Source organism: Elephas maximus, chromosome 16 (genome assembly GCF_024166365.1).
Source record: "Elephas maximus indicus isolate mEleMax1 chromosome 16, mEleMax1 primary haplotype, whole genome shotgun sequence".
NCBI classification, from domain to species: domain Eukaryota; kingdom Metazoa; phylum Chordata; class Mammalia; order Proboscidea; family Elephantidae; genus Elephas; species Elephas maximus.
The window spans coordinates 1,117,312-1,136,312 of NC_064834.1; positions in this window are offsets into that span (position 1 = coordinate 1,117,312).

Sequence of the window (19,001 nt, forward strand, 5' to 3'; positions counted from 1 at the left end):
ACCTGTACTGCTGCTGGTCCTCTGCTGCTGTTTCTCACCATCTGCACCTTCTCCAGTGTTAACAGTTCTCCTCACTTTTTTCTAGTCTTCTATACACTCACAGTTTCAAAACCGCTTCCACATTTTAGGTATCTGTTAGAGCAGCACCCCACTCTCAGTACCAAATTCTGTCTTGGTCATCTAGTGCTGCTATAACAGAAATACCACAAATAGATGGATTTTTTTTAACAAAGAGAAGTTTATTTCCTCACAGTCCAGTAAGATACAAATCCAAGTTCAGGGAGCTAGCTCCAGGGGAAGGCTTTCTCTCTGTTGGCTCTGGAGGAAGGTCCTTGTCATCAGTCTTCCCTTGGTCTGGGAGCATCTCAGCTCAGGAATTTCAGGTCCAAAGGGTGAGCTCTTCTCCTGGCACTGCTTTCTTGGTGGTATGAGGCTCCTATGTCTCTCCGCTCGATTTTTTTATATCTCAAAAGAGACTGGCTTAAGACACTATCTAATCTTGTAGATCTCATCAATATAACTGTCACTAACCCATCTCATTACATCATAGTGATAGTATTTACAACACATAGGGAAATCATATCAGATGACAAAATGGAAGACAATCATACAAAACTGGGAATCATGACCTAGCTAAGTTGACATATATTTTGGGGGGACAAAATTCAATCCACAACACTCCCTCAAGGCCATTTTGTTTTATTTTATTTGTTGTTGTTTCTTCTCTTTCTCCCTTCCTTCCTTTCCTTTCTCCTAGCCACCTACACCTGTGCCCCACCTGCCCCTTCTCAATGGGCTGTGCTCGATGACTCAACTAGAGAGCCTCTAGCACACAGCCACCCTGGGTCTGCACTGCCCCCACAGGTTGGCTCCCTCAGTGCCATATTTTTTATTTATCTTTCCCCTTTTCCCTCCCACCTTGGCCATGCACTTCCCCCATCCCTTCCTGATGGGCCTTGCTGTGCCACCTGGCAAGAGAGGTATCAGCTCGCCACCACCCAAATTCCACCCTGCCCCCAACGGTCAGTTCTCTCAGCATATTTATTTATTTTGTTGTTGTTATCTTTGTTTCTTGTTTCTTCCTTCTGTTTCCCTTTTCTTCCTTTCCTTTCTTCCACCCATCTAGACCTGTGCGCCACCCATGCACCGTCTCCACATGCAGAGCCGCACTTCTTAGCTAGAGAGCCACTGGTACATGGCCTCCCCAGTCTGCCCCAGCACCACTCGCCAAATCCTACTGCATAGAAATTTTATTTACTTTTCTATTTTTTCATTTTATTTAGTTTTTGCTTCTGTTTCTCTCCTTTCAATTCTTTATCTCACTCACTTAGCTCCACACATCACATCCCCTCCCTTCCCTCCTGCCTATCTGCACTGTGTGCCAGTCACCATTTCCACAAGGGGCACCAGAGCAGACCCCTGAACCCGTGGACCCTGTCTTGCACTGCCCCCCGGCCCCACCCCGTTGCCCCGTTTGTGCCACTAATGTCCTATCCACAACCCTCCCCTCTCCCCTGGACCTACAGTGCTTCACCATAGCTTAGCATCCAGCCCTGCCCACCTGGACAAGTTAGTGAGAAGTGTCATGTGCACAGACAAGCAAGCAACAAAATTCACCCAGCCTGTCTGCCTAGACATAACCAAATAAAACAAAAATGCAGAATGGAACAAACAAATCTACAATCAATGAACAAAAAAAAAAATTCCTGAATGTCCCATAGACAGCAGACAATATCAAAACAGAAAAAAACAGAACATGATGGCTCTAGAAAGCAACCAAAATAAACGCCAGATGACCTTCTGGTGGAAGAAAGGCACTGGAACTACCTGACAACGAATTCAGAAGTTTAATATTCAGGGCTCTCCAAGAGATTAGGAAAGAGGCAAAGGAAAACGCAGACAAAAATACAGAAAAAATAGGAAAAATACAGACAAAATAAGGGAAAACACAAACAAAGTAATGGAAGTATTCAGAAAAATAATACAGGAACAAGATGTCAAAACAAATAAACAAGTAGAACTCTTACAAAACAACAAATAGAAATCCAAGAAATAAACAACAATTTTCAAAAATGGACAGTGCAATAGAAAGTTTTAGGAGGAAATTTGAAACAATGGAAGACAGAATCAGCGAAATGGAAGACAAATTCCTGAATATCACTTTGTTTGATGTAAGCTCAGTGAAAAGAATGAAGAAGAACAAATGAAACCTGGGAACAATGTAGAATGCAATCAAAAGCAAAAATCTGAGCATGATCAGAGTTCCAGAATAAGGCGAGAAAGCGGAAAACACAGAGAGGATCACTAAAGATTTGCTGACAGAAAAATTCCCTAATATCATGAAAGGTGAAAAGCTGACCATCTGAGGTGCTCAACGAACCCCATATATGATAGACCCTAAAAGAAACTCACCAAGACATATCATAATCACACTCACCAAAACCAAAGGTAAAGAAAGGATCCTGAGAGCACTTCAAGAAAAATGAAAAGTCACATACAAAGAAGAAACAATAAGACTAAGCTCTGATTTGGAGCCCAGGTGGCAAAGTAGTTAAGAGCTTGGTCTGCTAATCAGAGGGTCAGCAGTTCAAATCTACCAGCTGCTCTGTGGAAACACTATGGGGCAGTTCTACTCAGTCCTATAGAGTCGCTATAAGTCAGAATCAACTCGACAGTACACAACACCAATGACGACAACAAGCTCTGATTACTCAGCAGAAACGATGTAGGCAAGAAGACAATGGAATGACATATATAAAACCTTGAAAGAAAAAACTGTCAACACAGAATAATATATTCTGCAAAACTCTCATTCAAATATGATGGCAAAATTGGGACATTTCCAGAGAAACAGTAATTAAGGGAATAAGGAAAAACTAAACCAAAGTTACAAGAACTATTAAAGGGAGTCCTTCAGTTAGAGAATCAACAACATCAGACAACAACCTGAATCTAGGACACAGGACAGCATCAGCCAGATAGCAACCTAGGTAATGAATTCTCAAGGGTAAAACAAAACCAAAAGATTTATAACACAGAACCAGAAAGGTCAGTTTGTAAATGACAACAATGTCAGAACAATAAGAAGGAATAAATGGTGTAGGCATAGAGCTTTCAAATGGAGAGGAAGTCAAGGCAATATCAAGTAATAAAATACTGGTTTAAACAGAGGAAGATGGGGTAAATTTCCAGGAAACCGCAAAGAAAGCTAACAAACCTCATTAAAATAAAGAAGAAAAACAAAGTCTCAGTAAACACAAAATCTACAAAAAAGAAATGAAAAAAAAATCCATAAACAAAAGGAATTCAGCACAGGAGAGTAAGAGGAACAAATAAAACGTCAGCACCACAAAAAAAAAAAGCACTACAAAATGACAGCAATAAACTCACACCTATCAATAATCACACTGCACTTAAATGTATTAAATGTACCCATAAACACACAGAGTGACAGAATGGATTAAAAAAAAAAAAAAAACAGGATCCATCAACATGCTGTCTACAAGAGGGAAGCTGTGAAAACAAAGACATAAATATATTAAAAACATCAAAGGATGGAAAAAAAATTATGTCAAGCAAACAGCAACCAAAAAAGAGCAGCAGTGGCAATACTAATCTCAGATAAAATAGATTTTTAAAACAAAATCCACCATAAAAGATAAGGAAGGACATTATACAATAAAGGGACAATCCACAGTGAGGACCTAACAAAAATAAATATCTATGCACCCAATGACAAGGCTCCAAGATACATTAAAAAAATAAAAACTCTTCAACAGCACTGAAAAGAGAAATTGACAGTTTCACAATAACAGTAGGAGACTTCAACACACCACTCTTGGTAAGGGACAGAATATCTAGAAAGAAACTCAACAAAGATACAGGAGATCTAAAGGCCACAATCAACCAACTTGACCTCAGAGACATACACGGAACACTCCGCCCAATACCAACAAAGTGTATATTCTTTTCCAGTAAACACGGAGTGTTCTCCAGAATAGACCACATCTTGGGCCACAAAGCAACCCTCAACAAAATCCAAAATACTAGAGATAATAAAAAGCATCTCCTTTAATCACAACACCATAAAAGTAGAAATTAATAACAAGAAGAGCAATAAAAAAAATCAAATACATGGAAACCGAATACCACTTGCTTAAAAACCACAGGGTAGTAGAAGAAATCAAAGATAGAATAAAAAATTCCTAGAATCAAATGAGAATGAAAATACATCATACCAAAACCTTTGGGACACAACAAAGGCGGTGCTCCGAGGTCAATTTATAGCAACAGATGTATACATCAAAAAAGAAGAGACAAAACATTAGCTACATAACTCAAACACACAGAAAGAGAACAGCAAAAGAAGCCCACACAAAAGGAAAGGAAATAATAAAGGTCAGAGCAGAAATAAATGAAAGAGAAAATAGAGAAACAATAGAATCAACAAAAACCAAAAGTTTGGTACTTTGAAAGAATCAACAAAATTGACAAACCATTGGGCAAAGTGACAAAAGAAAAACAGGAGTGGAAGCAAATAACCCAAATAAGAAATGAAATGGGGGACATTACAAGAGACCTAACTAAAATAAAAAGGATCATAACAGTACTATGAAAAACTATACTCCAACAAACTTGAAAACCTAGTGGAAATGGACAAATTTCTAGAAACACACTACCTACCTAAACTAACACAAACTGAGGTCAAAAATTTGAACAGACTCATAACAAGAGATTGAAAGAGTAATAATAATAATTAAAAAAAAACCTGGCCCAGATGGCTTCACTGGAGAATTCTAACAAACATTCAGAGAAGAGCTCACACCAGTACTACTCAAACTATGTTAGAACATAGGAAAGAGATACATCCAAAGTCATTCTACAAAGCCAACATAAAGCTGATACAAAAACCAGGCAAGGACACCATACACACACAAAAAAGAAAATTACAGAACAATATTTCTCATGAATATAGATGCAAAAATTCTCAGCAAAATTCTAGCCAGGAGAATTCAATATCATATACAAAAAAATAATACACCCCAACCAAGCAGGATTCATACCAGGTGTGCACGATTAGAAAACCAATCAACATAGTCCATCACATACATAAAACAAAAGAATCACATGATCATCTCAATCAGTGCAGAAAAAGCATTCAATAAAGTCCGACACCCATTCCTGATAAAAACTCTTAATAAAATAGGTGTAGAAGGGAAATTCCTCAACATAATAAAAGGCATCTATACGAAACCAACAGCCAACATCATTCTCAGTGGAGAGAGGCTGAAAACATTTCCACTGAGAACAGGAACAAGAAAAGGTTGCCCTTTATCACCACTCCTATTTAACACTGTGCTGGAAGTCCTAGCTAGAACAGTAAGGCAAGAAAAATAAATAAAGGGCATCCAAATTGGTAAGGAAGAACTAAAACTATCCTTGTTTGCGGATGATGTGAAACCACACATAGAAAACCCAAAACACTCCACAAGAAAACTACTGGAACTAATAGAAAGGTTCAGCAGAGCGGCAGGATACAAGATAAACACACAAAAATCAGTCGGGTTCCTATACACCAATAAAGAGAACTAGGAAAAGGAAATCGGGACAGCAATATCATTTATAATAGTCCCTTAAAAAATAAAATACTTAGGAATGAATCTATCCAGGGATGTAAAGGAAACGCTGTGTGGCATTGTGGTTAAGAGCTATGACTGCTAACCAAAAGGTCAGCAGTTCAAATCCACCAGGTGCTCCTTGGAAACTCTATGGGGCAGTTTTACCCTGTCCTATAGGGTCACTATGAGTCAGAATCTACTCTATGGCAATGGGATTGGTTTTTGTTTTTTTTTAGGGATGTAAAATACCTATACGAAGAAAACTACAAAACACTACTGCAAGAAACCAAGAGAGAACGACATAAAAGGAAAAACGTACCATGCTCATGCATAGGCAGACTCAGCATTGTGTAAATGTCAGTTCTACCCAAAGCGATCCACAAGTACAACGCAATCTCAATACAAATACCAATGGCATTTTTTAACAGGATGGAAAAACTAATCATCAGCTTTACATGGAAAGGGAAGAGGCCCGGATAAGGAAAGCACTACTGACGAAGAATAACGTAGGAGGACTCACACTACCTGACCTCAGTACCTACTCTACAGCTATGGTAGTCAAAATAGTCTGGTACTGTTACGATGACAGACACATTGACCAACAGACGAGAATCAAGAACCTAGATGTAAACCCACCCACCTACGGTCTCCTGATCTTTGACAAAGGCCCAAAAGTCCACTAAATGGGGAAAGGACAGTCTTATTAACAAACGGTGCTGGAAAAACTGAATGTCCATTTGTTAAAAAAATGAAACACGACCCAGAAAGCACCAACACAAAAATAATTCAAATTGGACCAAAGACCAAAATATAAAACCAAAAACTATAAAGATCATAGAAGAAAAAATAGGGTCAATGGTGGTCAATGCCAGAGGCCCTAATACACAGCATAAATAGTATACGAACCATAGCAAACAATATACAAACACCAGAAGATAAGCTGGACAACTGGGATCTTCTAAAAATTAAACACTTATGCTCATCAAAAGACTTCACCAAAACAGTAGTAAGAGAGCCTGCAAACTGGGGGGGGGGGGGGGGGGAGGGAATTGGATATGACAAATCTGACAAAGGGCTAAACTCAAAAATCTATAGGGAAATCCAACACCTCTACAACAAAAAGACAAACAAACCAATTAAAAAATAGTCAAAGGATATGAACAGATACTTCACCAAAGAAGACATTTAAGTGGCTAACAGACACATGAGGAAATGCTCAGGATCACTGGCCACTAGAGAAATGCTGTGGGGAGATTGGAACTCTTATGCACTGCTGGTAGGAACATAAAATCGTACAGCCATTTTAGAAAATGATATGGCACTTCCTTAAAAAACTAGACATAGAAATACCATACGATTCAGCAATCCCACTCCTAGGAATATATGCTAGAGAAGTAAGAGCCGTCAGACGAATAGACATGCACACACATGTTCACTGCAGCATTATTCACAATAGCAAAAGGATGGAATGGATAAACAAATTTTGGTACATAAACACAATGGAATACTACACAATGATAAAGAACAACGATGAATCAGTGAAACATCTCACAACATTGATAAATCCGGAGGGTATTATGCTGAGTGAAATAAGTCCATCACAAAGGACAAACATTGCATGACACCACTATTATAAAAACCCAAGAAAAGGTTTACACACTGAAAAAAACAATCTTTGATGGTTATGAGGGAGGGGAAATCACTAACTAGACAGTATACGAGTATCAACTGTGGTGAAGGAACGACAACACACAATATAGGAGAAGTCACTACAACTTAACCAAGGCAAAGTCATAGAAGCTTCCTAGACACACCCAAACACCTTCAGGGACTGAGCTACTGGGGTTGAGGACTGGGACCATAGCCTTGGGAGGATATCTAGGTCAACTGGCATAACATAGTTCATAAAGAAAATGTTCTACATCCTACTTTCGTGAGTAGTGCATGGGGTTTTAAAAACCTGTGAGCAGCCATCTAAAATACATCTATTGGTCCCATCCTGTCTGGAGCAAAGGAGAATGAAGAAAACCAAAGACACAAGGAAAATATTAGTCCAAAGGACTAATGGACCACATGAACAACAGCCTCCACCAGCCTGAATCCAGAAGAACTAGATGGTGCGTGGCTACTACCACCAACCCCTTTGACAGGACCCTCACAATAGAGGATCCTGAGCAGAGCAGGAGAAAAATGTGGAACAAAATTCAAATTCACAAAAAAACACCAGATGCAGCTAACAACAACGGGAATGAAAACAGATTAGTGGCCAGATCATTTTATCAAATTGGCACGTCTGATACATTAAAATACTTGAAGAAGGGGTAGAAATTTGCCCTTGTAAATATGGGTTATGGAGCGACTTTCTTAATTTTTAAAAGAAAATTCTACAAAGCCATATTTTCACCATTTAAAAAAGTTTTTCCTACCTCTTTTCTTCCTTGGTATTAGAAGAAATTTCTTTATGCTCAGCTCTGAAATACACTCTTTTCAAGAATCTGCTAATAAAATATGATAGAATCATACCTGGATGCCAAGGGGAGGGTGCGCTCCGTGAAGACCCTGCATGCTCATCTTCCTCACTGCTCCAATTTTCTTTTCCGCTAGCCTTTTCCACAGTGGGCTCTCTCTCATGAGAAAAGAAATGCATATTATTAATACATACATTTTAAAAAGAACCCCCCGATAATCCATATTAATTATTCATTTGACATTCACCTCCATACCAGTTCAAAAGCCTCCTCCCACTGTTATCATCTGGAACTGGGTCACTTCTGAGATAATTCCAAAATCCCACTGTCTGATCACAAATGCCACCTCCTCCCAATTTCACCTGGCTTGTAAACTAGCAGCCTTGAGTGAATCCACCTATCTACTTTCTCTCTTTCACCTAGAGCTGTGAGAGAGAAGTACTAGGGTTCCTGAGATTTCTAAATATTAGCAAAGGCACTTGGAAAACATTTGATATGTCCCAACTCAGTTTACTCTACAATTCCTCCACTGCAGCTAATTCCAAACCACCACCCTCGTCTAGTCCCAATCCAAAGTCTCGGCCTTAGTGGTCTCTTAGAGGAAATGTAAGCCAGCAAGCAGGAACTCGCGCAACGTACTCTCTTTTAAAACGTACACTTAGATTCATCAGCATTCTTCTTTCCTCTTTATTTTCTCTGTGTTCACAATTAATCCTTCCACATTCTCCACCCCATTCCTTCTGACTCCTCTGAGACATTTTTCTCTAATCTACCCTTTTTATATGTAATTAATCTCTCCCTATCTACAAACTCTTTCATGTCATAATACTTGATTCTCTCTCACCTTAAAAAAAAAAAATGCTTTCAATTCTCTATCTCCATCTAGCTACTGCTCTGTCTGTAACAGATTTTTCAAGTCCCAGGCTACACCCACTTCTGTTTCCTTTCCAACCTCTCACTGCTCAATATAAGGAGGCTTGGTGGCACAAACGGGTAAGCACTGGCTGCTAACCAAAAGGTTGGCAGTTCAAACCCAACCAGTGGCTCCATGGAAGAAAGACCTGGCAATCTGATTCCATAAAGATTAGAGCCAAGGAAACCCTATGAAGCAGCTCTACTCTGCCATGTGGGTCACTGAGTCAGAACTGACTTGAGGACACCCAACAAGAACATGTTCTCTTTGGGGCTCCTTTGTCACTTCCATATGCAACCCCGCTTAGCAAAAGCCTCCTACTTTGATTTCCTGGATCAGTCTTCAATGTCTAGAGAAGATTCTAACTAAAATCCAAATCTAATCACATCTGCCTACCATCTTCAGGATAAATCAAGGGTCCTATGGGGCATACATATTTAGGCTGTTAGTAATCTGGCCGGCCTACTTTTTCATCATCGTCTCTAATTTTCTACTCTACCTTATGCTTTACTGTGGTACATGTGTGACGTCGAATCGATTTTGACTCATAGCGACCCTACATGACAGAGTACAACTGCCTATAGGATTTCCTAGGCTGAAATCTTTATGGAAGCAGATCTCCAGGTCTTTTCTCCAAGGGAGCAGGTGGTAGGCTCGAACTGCTGACTTTTTGATTAGCAGCCAAGTGCTTAATCATTGCACCACCAGGGCTCCTACTTTATGCTTTACTGTTAGCAAAATCAATGATTTTTCTCTTTTTCTTCTGTGGCATTGTTCAATAATTGTAAACATCCACCTACTAACTGTTCTCCATTTCCTGCCACTCCAAGCTATCTTCCATCCTGCTAACAGGAATTCTCCTGATTAGAGAGGGAGCTATGTATGGATAAAAAAAAAAAAAAAAAGAATAAAATAAAAAGACCTCATCTGTGCTTCATTTTCATTCCAACAGATGGGAAAAAACAGTATTGGCTTCACATATATTGAAATCCTTCATACTTTGGCCCACCTTATATTTTTGGTTCTGCCTCTCATCTTCTCAAACTTCGTGGCAATCCACCTCACATATACCCTACAACTCTTGGCACATGAAATTTTTCACCATTAATAAGATATTCTTACAACTCTTTACCTTTGTTCAAACATCTTCCCCAGACTGAAATTTTCTTCCCTCCCTTTTTCCCTGCTAGGTTTCTATTTATTTAAGATCCTAAATCCAACCAAATTATCTTTTCTTCAAAAAAGCTTGTTAGAAACCCCTCCTTTGCGTAGTTTCCCATCTTCTGTGTCCACAATCTTTGGATTTTGACTCTGTAAGAATATCTACTGGATTGTATTTATAATTTCTCCTTTTCATTTCTCCCTAATTAAACTGTGAACTAAAAAACAAGAGCTATGTTAATATTTTATATTTGTATACAGTGCTTTTTTATATAGTAGAATCTCAAAATGCCTGTTGAATTACTGTTATTTGTTCATTTTATATACTTCTGAAAGTTGTGTATACAAGTTATTATCACACATAAACACATACAATATAAAGAATATGCCCTTTTACAGTGCTATTTTGATAACTATAACCAATGTTACTTATAAATCTTTAAGGCAATATGGCTCAATAAAATCTTTCCTTACTCAATATGTTTTTGTGTATAACACCTAAATTTGAACATTTTATAAGCATGAAAGCAGCTGTTTCTTTTGTTTTCCTATGGAAATTTATTTTTCTGCAGATTAAATTTTTTCATATATGACACCAATAATTCAGGTACCTATTGTCCTAACACATAATTTGCTTTCTGGAAATACATTTCCAATAAAATTTAGTTCTATACTGAGCTTTGCTCTACCTAAAGTACACTGTGTCACCTTTAAGATCTTCGAACATTTTTTAAAAGGCTTTGAAGTTATGTTTTAAAAGGCTTTGAGATGATATAAAAATTGAATTCTTTAAGAATATCTTAAATTTAATCATAAATACATCATATTTCTAACCAAATCTGGTCATACTTATTACAAAAAATATATACCTTGAAAACTTAAACATTTGAAGGCCATTATTCACCGTCTCCACGCAGAGAACTAGCTAAGAATATGAAGAGAATAAGCAGAAAATTCACTAAAGAAGTGTCTTAGTTATCGTAATTGGTAGCCTCTTTTAAAAGAGCTGGACAATAATTCTGTGAGAAATTTTGAACAGAGTTCTACCTTCTCTGAGTTAACACGCATAATAAGAAAAGAAAATTAAGGCCACAATTTCAGGAAAATACAGCTTAAAAGAAACAATATTTCTGCAGGTTCTTAAGAAGAGCAGTAAGGTCGTCAATAATGGTCCAACCACAATCACACAGTGTAACTTCTACTCCAGCAAAATCATCTGAAATGTATCTCTCTCTGTCAATTTCCAATCTTTCAAAACAGAGTATAGATTACTACATAAATACAAGGGATTCTTACTGAACCATCCACGTTATTTTCCAAGAGTTAATAAAAATAAGCTTCATTTAAAAAAGATTATTACTGTATCCTGGAGGAAATTCTTATAACAAGTGCTTAATACATTTAGTCTACTGTGACTCTGAAACTCCTAGTACTATATTTATCTTTACTTTAGTACTTGCACTACCTAATCCGGTCATTCTCAGTATGCCCCACCTGAGATTTTGCACTGCCAGAGGGACAGCCTGAGTTTTAGTCAACTTTGATGCATTTACAATGTCCTGTACAGTATGAGGCCAAATGGTAAACAAAACCGAATTCAATTAGGTGGCAAAAGAAAAAAATCACATTCAGATAAAGATTAAATAATATGTAATATGTTAGTACTCGATTCTGGTTCAATTAATTCACTCATTCATTCAACAATTATTTTGGGGGGCCTAGCATGTGCAAATACTGTTCTATGTGCTGAGAATAAAACAGTGAATGGGATGGGCCTTAGTGCTGTCCTTCTGGAGTATATATATTCTCACGAGGGAGACAGATAATAAACAAGAAAGGATCTAAGTAGTTACAGCTGATGGTTAAGTGTCAACACAATAACAGAGTACATACATAACTGCCATGTACCTAAGAGATGGAAAAAAGGGGCTAAGCAAAGAGGCAGGGAAGCGTTCTGAGCAAAAAGAAAAGCAAGTACATGGCCCTACCTGATCTGGCCCCTAACATTCTACCCTCCTCTCATGCCACTCTAGTGCTCAACAGCATGCTCCAGTTATAACCTATGTCCTATCTTTTCATCTTTTTTGTAGTGTCTTTTGATAATTTTTATTTTGTAAAATTTATTAATCTTTCCTTTCTTATTATTTGGGGTGTATGTGTATGTGCGTGCATCCATGTGTATACATGTGTCTCTGCACGTGTTTTGCTTAATTCCATGAGACTTTCTAGCCCTGAAATGCCTCGTGCAGGTATAAATACAGTCATTACTCCAGTACATTTGCCCAAACATAATTGTTTTTAAAAATAAGCATGTTAATGGAAAGATGTAAACAACTATATGGCATTTCTATTAAGCATATGAGTTTTTCTGAACGAGCCAAAACATACAATGTGCCAAGTTTTTAGCCTAACACAAATAAGCACTGCCTGACTTCTATTTTGGAGTCCTTGGGTGGTGCAAATGATTAAAGTGCTAGGTTGATAACTGAAAGGTTAGTGGTTCCAGTCAACCCAGAGGCACTTCAGAAAAAAGGCCTGGCAATCTACTTCTGAAAAAGCAGTCATTGAAAACCCTCTGGAGCACAGTTCTGCTCTGACATACGTGGAGCTGCCATGAGTCAGAGTCAACTCAACAGCAATTGGGTTTTTTGGTTTTAACTTTAATTTTAGTAATAACTTAGTCATTTTGGAATGTATTAAATTCTAGTGGATTTCTGAAGGTAATTGCCACTTGAATATATAAACATAAATTTTACAAAAAACCCTTTCCTATGCTGAGTAAGAAAAATATCAATTCTTCTATATACTTTTCCAATTTTTTTTAAGTTTTGCCTTTCACATTTGGGAATCGAATCCACCCAGAATTAATTTCAATACACAGTATGCCCTGCCCCCTCTGCTCAACCACCAGCAGTGATTTGGTGTTTAAACGGACATCCACAAGATCCAATACGCCACTCCTGGCACTAGCTGAGCTTCAGAGAAGGACACAGGAGGGGTCCACAACATAGCACTGAGCACATCCTCATTATTTCAGTCTATTGTCAGCTCAGGTATCAGGCAGTGAGACCACATGGGTGGGTTCGAGCATCACCTTGACTCAGAAGCCTTACTGTACAGGAACTAATATCTCTTATAACAGCCTATGAACCTAACTTGGGATTGCAGCTAGGGAATTCCCACATTCAGGGAAGACCCCATTTGTACTTTCAACAAGATATCCATTGTCCTAGTCACAATCTTTCCAGTCCAGATGCAGCTCATCGACCTGAGTCATTTTACCTTAAGCAATGCTGCCTGATAACACAGCTGACATTCCACCTTAATGAAGTCTCCAGGGAAACATGATGCAAGAAGACTAACACAAGAGAATTTCCTCACTGAGAAGAAGAAAAAGTTTCGTTGACCTTGACTCTCAGGTAGTAATTAGTAATACAGTTTTATTTTTCCTGTTTGAATAACAAATTGTACCAGTACTATTAACTGAGCAGGCTATTCTATCTCAACTGATCTGCAATGTCCCCTGTCATATATAAGGTTTTCATACACACATGGGTATTTTTATGGACATTGTGCTATTCCATTGGTTTTATTTTCCAATCCCTATTTGGAACCCTGGTGGCACAGTCATTAACAGCTATTATAAGGCTGCTAACCAAAAGGTCACCAGTAGTTCCTTGGAAATTCTATGAGGCAGTTCTACTCTGTCCTGTAGGGTCGCTATGAGTCTGGGTCAGCTCGACGGCAAAGGGCTGGATTTTTTCTTTTTTAATATACTAATACTACATTCTCTTCAACATTTTCTTCATCACTGTCACTTTCTAAAGAGTCTTGATAACTTGCAGTGGAAAGCTCCCCTTCCACCATCCATATACATTTTTCTTTATTTTTCTAATACTGTTGGTTATTCTTGGCCTTCTGTTCTCCCAAGAAAGTTTTGAATCAGCTGATCAAATCTCATCAAAAACAAAAAAAAAACTCTGACATTTTTATTAAAATTAATATTGCAGATTAAATTGTGGATAACCAGTATCTTTACTACATTTTTACTACCCATTTATATAACTATACATCAAAGCATTCAATAATATTCCCGATAAAGGCAATTCACACCTTTTCTTGTATTCATAGATACTTTATAATTGATACCCCAAAACCAAAACCTAACCCGTTGCCATCAAGTCAATTTTGACTCATAGAGACCCTATAAGACAGAACAGAATTGCCCTATAGGGTTTCCAAGGAGCAGCTGGTGGATTTGAACTGTCAACCTTTTGGTCAGCAGCCATAGGGCTCAACCACTTGCCACCAGAGCTCCTAATTGATCCCACTGTAAATTTAATACTTCTGAAGATTATATCTACTAAGCACTGCACAAACAGCAACCCACAAGTTTTTATATACAGTATATATGAATTTTTTTAAATTTTTTATTGTGCTTTAAGTGAAAGTTTACAAGTCAAGTAGTCTCTCACAGAAAAACTTATACACACTTTGCTACATACTCCCAATTGCTCTCCCCCTAATGAGACAGCCATCTCCCTCCCTCTGCTCTCTCTTTTCCTGTCCATTTTGCCAGCTTCTAACCCCCTCTACCCTCTCATCTCCCCTCCAGGCGGGAGATGAAAACAGCCTCAAATGTTCACCTGACCCAAGAAGCTCACTCCTCACCAGCATCCCTCTCCATCCCATTGTCCAGACCAAGCCCTGTATGAAGAGTTGGCTTTGGGAATGGTTCCTGCCCTGGGCCAACAGAAGGCCTGGGGGCCATGGCCATCAGAGTCCTTCTAGTCTCAGAGGACCATTAAGTCTGGTCTTTTTATGAGAATTTGGGGTCTGCATCTCACGGCTCTCCTGCTCCCTCAGGGGCTCTCTGTAGTGTTCTCTGTCAGGACAGTCATGGGTTGTAGCCAGGTACCATCTAGCTCTTCTGGTCTCAGGCTGATGTAGTCTCTGGTTTATGTGACCCTTCTGTCTCTTGGGCTCGTAATTACCTTGTGTCCTTGGTATTCTTAATTCTCCTTTGATCCAGGTGGGTTGAGACCTACTGATGCATCTTAGATGGCTCCTTGCTAGCATTTAAGACCCCAGATGCCACTCTCCAAAGTGGGATGCAGAATGCTTTCTTAATAGATTTTATTATGCCAATTGACTTAGATGTCCCCTAAAACCATGGTCCCTCAACCCCTACCACGCTGGCCTTTGAAGCATTCACTTTATTCAGGAAACTTCTTTGCTTTTGGTTTAGTCCAGTTGTGCTGACATTACCTGTATTGTGTGTTGTCTTTCCCTTCGCCTAAAATAGTTCTTATCTATCTAATTAGTGAATACTCCTCTCCCACCCTCCCTCCTTCCCCCATCTCATAACCATTAAAGAATATTTTCTTCTCTGTTTAAACTATTTCTCCAGTTCTTGTAATAGTGGTCTCATACAATATTTGTCCTTTTGCAACTGACTAATTTCACTCAGCATAATGCCTTCCAGATTCCTCCATGTTATGAAATGGTGCACAGATTCATCACTGTTCTTTATCGATGCGTAGTATTTCATTGTGTGTATATACAATAATTTATTTATCCATTCATCCATTGATGGGCACCTTGGTGGCTTCCATCTTTTTGCTACTGTAAACAGTGCTGCAATGAACATGGGTGTGCATATATCTGTCGTGTAAAGGATCTTATTTCTCTAGGATATATTCCAAGGAGTGGGATTGCTGGATGGTATGGTAGTTCTATTTCTAGCTTTTTAAGGAAATGCCAAATTGATTTCCAAAGTGGTTGTACCATTTCACATTCCCACCAGCAGCGTATATATGTTTCAATCTCTCCCAGCAGCCTCTCCAACATTTATTGTTTTGTGTTTTTCAGATTAATGCCAGCCTTGTTCGGAAGAGATGGTATCTCATTGCCATTTTGATTTGCATTTCTCTAATGGCTAATGATCCTGAGCATTTCCTCATGTATCTGTTAGCTACCTGAATGTCTTCTTTAGTGAAGTGTCTGTTCATATATTTTGCTCATTTTTTTTAATGGGCTATTTGTCTATTTGCAGTTGAGTTTTTGCAGTACCATGTAGATTTCAGAGATCAGGCGCTGATCGGAAATGTCATAGCTAAAAACTTTTTCCCAGTCTGTAGGTAATCTTTTTACTCTTTTGCTGAAGTCTTTGGATGAGCATAGATGTTTGATTTTTAAGAGCTCCCCATTATCTAGTTTTTCTTCTGCATTGTTAGTAATGTTTTGTATACTGTTTATGCCATAGATTAGGGCTCCTCACGTTGTCCCTATTTTTTCTTCTATGATCTTTATTGTTTTAGATTTTATATTTCGGTCTTTGATCCATTCTGAGCACGTTTTTGTGCATGGAGTGAGGTATGGGTCTTGTTTCATTTTTTTTGCAGATGTTTTTCCAGTTATGCCAGCACCATTTGTTAAAAGGACTGTCTTTTCCCCATCTAACTGTTTTGGGGCCTTTGTCAAATATCAACTGCTCATGAGTGGATGAACTTACATCGGTATTCTCAATTCAGTTCCATTGTCTATGTATCTGTTGTCATACCAGTACCAGGCTGTTTTGACTACTGTGGCGGTATAAAAACGGTATAATAGTTTCTAAAATCAGGTAGAGTGAGGCCTTCCACTTTGTTCTTCTTTTTCAGTAATGCTTTACTTATCCAGGGCTTCTTTTGCTTAGATGTGAAGTTGGTGATTTGTTTCTCCATCTCATTAAAAAAAAGTCATTGGAATTTGGATCAGAATTGCATTAAATCTATAGATCGCTTTCGGTACAATAGACATTTTTACAATGTTAAGTCTTCCTACCCACGAGCAAGGTATATTTTTCCACTTATGTAGGTCTGGGTAGGTCTCCTTTGGTTTCTTGCAGGAGTGTTTTGTAGTTTTCTTTGTACAAGTCTTTTACATCTCTGGTAAGATTTATTCCTAAGTGTTTTATCTTCTTAGGGGCTACTATAAATGGTATCGATTTGATGACTTCTTCGACGTTCTTTTTGTTGGTGTAGAAGAATCCATCTGATTTTTGTATGTTTATCTTGTATCCCAATACTCTGCTGAAAGCTTCTATTAGTTTCAGTAGTTTTCTTGAGGATTCCTTAGGGTTTTCTGTGTATAAGATCACATCATCTGCAAACAGAAATACTTTTACTTCTTCCTTGCCAATATGGACGCCATTTTTTTCTTTATCTAGACTAATCGCTCTGGCTAGGACCTCCAGCACAATGTTGAATAAGAATTGTGATAAAGGGCATCCTTGTCTGGTTACCGATCTCAAGGGGAATGCTTTCAGGCTCTCTCCATTTAGGATGATGTTGGCTGTTGGCTTTGTATAAATGCCCTATATTATGTTGAGGAATTTTCCTTCTATTCCTATTTTACTGAGAGTTTTTATCATGAATGAGTGTTGAACTTTGTCAAATACTTTTTCTGCATCAGCTGATAAAATCATTTGATTTTTCCCTTTTGTTTTATTTATATGATAGATTACATTGTTTTTCTAATGTTGAACCATCCCTGCATGCCTGATATGAATCTCCCTTGGTCATGGTGAATTATTTTTTTGATATGTTGTTGAACTCTATTGGCTAGAATTTTGTTGAGGATTTTTGCATCTGTGTTCCTGAGGAATCTAGGTCTGTAGTTTTCTTTTTTTGAGGTGTCTTTACCTGGTTTTGGTATCAGGGATATGCTGGTTTCATAGAATGAGTTTGGGAGTATTCCATCCTTTTCTATGCTATGAAATACCTTTAGTAGTGGTGGTGTTAACTGTTCTCTGAAAGACTGATAGAGCTCTGCGGTGAAGCCATTTGGGCCAGGGCTTTTTTTTTGTTGGGAGTTTTTTGATTACCTTTTAAATCTCTTCTTTTGTTTTGGGACTATTAGTTGTTGTGCCTGTTTGTGTTACTTTAGGTAGGTAGTGTGTTTCTAGGAATTCATCCATTTCTTCTGGGTTTTCAACTTTGTTAGAGTATAATTTTTCATAGTAATCTGTTACGATTCTTTTCATTTCAGTTGGGTCTGTTGTAATATCACCCATCTTATTTCTTATTTGGGTTATTTGCTTTCTCTCCTGTTTTTTTTTTTTTTTTTGTCAGGTTGGCCAATGGTTTATCAATTTAGTTGATTTCTTAAAAGAACCAGCTTTTAGTCCTGTTAATTCTTTCAACTGTTCTTCTCTAGTCTATTTCATTTAGTTCTGCTCTAATTTTTATTATTTGTTTTCTTCCAGTGCCTGAGGGTTTCTTTTGTTCCTCTCTTTCTATCTGTTCAAGTTGTAGGGATAATTCTCTGATTTTGGCCCTTCTTTTTGTATGTGTGCATTTATTGATTTAAATTGACCTCTGAGCACTGCTTTCGTTGTATCCCAAAGGTTCAGACAGGAAGTGTTTTCATTCTCATTGGATTCTATGAATTTTTCTATCTATAATCTTATTCTATAATCCAGTCTTTTTTGAGCAGGGTATTGTTCAGTTTCCAAGTGTTTGATTTCTTTTCCCATTATTGATTTCCACTTTTATGGCCTTATGGTCAGAGAAGATGCTTTCTAATATTTCAATGTTTTGGATTCTGCCCTGGCTTGCTTTATGATCTAATATGTGGTCTATTCTACAGAATGTTCCATGTGCACTAGAAAAGAAAGTATACCTGGTTGCTGTTGGGTGCAGTGTCCTGTATATGTCGATGAGGTCAAATTGGTTTACTGTTGCATTTAGATCTTCTGTGTCTTTATTGAGCTTCTTTCTGGATATCTTGTCCTTCACCCAAAGTGGTGTGTTGAAGTCTCCTACTATTATTGTGGAGCTGTCTATCTCACTTTTCAAT